Here is a 2,618-nt window from a genome sequence, read left to right on the forward strand (position 1 = left end):
TTTTTAATTGTGTACCAGTGTAACGTTGAATATTATTTATGATTGTAATTTATATATTTATATTGATAATATAATTTCTGTCAACAATTCGAATTTTAATACAAACTTAACATATCCAAAGGAACTTATGACAGGAAGAAGCAATAGTAATGATATTCATGCACATTACTTAGACTTAGACATTCAGTTTGTAGAAGTACAGTTAACTTTTGTGATAAAAGAAGGGAATTTGATTTTCCCATGCTTGGTCTGCCCGTCCCTAATAGTATTGTTCCGTCTGTACTGCTTAAAAGAATGACTATCTCTCAATTAGCCCCCAGTGGCACAGCGGTATGTCTGCGAACTTACAACGATAGAATCCGGGTTTCGATACCCGTGGTGGGCAGAGCACAGATAGCCCATTGTTTAACTTTGTGCTTGATTACAAACAAACAAACAATCTCTCAATTAAAAAGATTTTTAACAATTTGTAAGAATATTGAGTGTTTTATGGATAATATTCCATTACTCATAAATGAATTTAAAAATAATGGATATAAAGACTGGCATATAAAATATGTTTATACTCTTTTATAAAAATTATATTGAAAATTAACTATCGATTACGGAAACCACCTTGTGGAGTACATAGAGGTCGTTAGTTAATCAAGGTCATCCTTGGTTTATAAGTAATTAACTTTAAAATATTTAGGTATTTTGCTAAATATTCCGGGATGGGAATATGAACTTCAGGTAGGTTGGCTTGTCTCAGCTCACTTGGTTTATAAGTAATTAATTTTAAAATATTTAGGTATTTTGCTAAATATTCCGGGATGGGAATATGAACTTCAGGTAGGTTGGCTTGTCTCAGCTCACTTGGTTTATAAGTAATTAACTTTAAAATATTTAGGTATTTTGCTAAATATTCCGGGATGGGAATATGAACTTCAGGTAGGTTGGCTTGTCTCAGCTCACTTGGTTTATAATTAAATAAATTTCAACAGAAAGGAAGGAGGACTGGGGCTTAAGAACTATTAAGGAAATGGTTTTAGTTCTGTTTAATATCATTTTATAATTATTAAATAAAACGACGAAGGTTGGGAGTTTTGTAGAAATAAAGGTTGGTCTATTTCTACTATGAGAACATACAAGCATTTTTGTACATCTCATAAAAGGGTGAGGGTTTGGAGTTTTACATTGTAGAAACTTATGGTGTTTTTTTTCTACTTTAACGTTGTATTTAAATATTAAGCGTAACTGCCTTCCCACAGTTGAGTGTAGAGAGCGAAAAGCAGTAGGAGTTGAAACGTTGTGGGTTCAAGCACTGGCTAGTTTGACATCGGCGTCTGGACCTTTATCCGTTATAGGTTTTAATGATGAAACAAGGCCTGGTAATAGCACAATTTATTTTGATTTTTTGAGTATCTTTCTAACATTTCTGATATGTATATATATACATATATCTGCCGAACCTTATACATTTTCCAGATAACTTATAAATGGCTCCATACTGCTGATTTACTAATGAGATGTTCATCATAGTTTCGAAAACAAGACATCTCTTGCTCAATGCCAAACAATGTCAAAATGTAGTTCTGATACATTCAGTTTCAATGCGACTTTATATCAGATATGGTGGTCATGCGAAATGCTTACTTGTGCATTCAAAATTTTAATATAACGTACTCAACACTGTATGTTAAAGGTAATTGGAAAGGTTAGCAACTGAGCACAGGCCGTGATTAATGTAAAAAATTTGTCCAATATCTATTAAAATAAGATGAAATACTGCATTCTCTTTTCAGGGCGCTCTGATCAAATCCCCTCAGAGGTAAAACAGTGGGTTTGCAACACTACGAATCTGGTTTCGATAGCGGCGGTTGGCAAAGTACAGATATTCCATATTGTACTTTGTACTGTACAACAAACTAATGCTGACCAAAACATTCAGTACTATCGTCATAATTACCAAATTATATGACAAACATTTTTGTTCGTTATCTATTGAGATCAGCAAGTTTGAAGCATATTGCTGTTAATACCTATATCTGCTGTTAATACCTATATCTGCTGTTAACACCAATATCCGCTGTTAATTCCCTTATCTGCTTTTAACACCCATATCTGCTGTTAATACCTTTTTCCGCTGCTAATACCTATATCTGCTGTTAATGCCTATATCTGCTGTTAATGCCTATATCTGCTGTTGATACCTATATCCGATGTCAATACCTATATCCGCTACTAATACCTATAGCTGCTGTTAATACCCATATCCGCTCTTAATACCTATATCCGCTTTTAATACATATATCCGCTGTTAATACCTGAATCTACTGTTAATACTTATCCGCGGTTAATACCCATATCCGCCGTTAATACCAATATCCGCTGTTAATACCTACATCCGCTGTTAATATCTACATCTGATGTTAATGCCTATATCTGCTGTTGATACCTATATCCGCTGTTAATACCTATATCCGCTGTTAATACTATATCCGTTGTTAATACCCATATCCGCTGTTAATACCAATATCTGCTGTTAATACCTACATTTGCTGTTAATGCCTATATCTGCTGTTAATGCCTATATCTGCTGTTGATACTTATATCCGCTGTTAATACCTATATCCGCT

The 2,618-nt window shown here is 33.8% G+C and overlaps 1 protein-coding gene across 1 annotated transcript in view; it reads right to left on the minus strand.

Annotated features, from left to right (window-relative positions):
• Positions 1 to 2,618, minus strand: part of LOC106468332 — a 111,077-nt gene that overhangs the window by 36,773 nt on the left and 71,686 nt on the right. The gene's annotated exons all lie outside the window — the stretch shown is intronic.

This window comes from Limulus polyphemus, unplaced genomic scaffold (assembly GCF_000517525.1).
Source record: "Limulus polyphemus unplaced genomic scaffold, Limulus_polyphemus-2.1.2 Scaffold87, whole genome shotgun sequence".
NCBI lineage: Eukaryota > Metazoa > Arthropoda > Merostomata > Xiphosura > Limulidae > Limulus > Limulus polyphemus.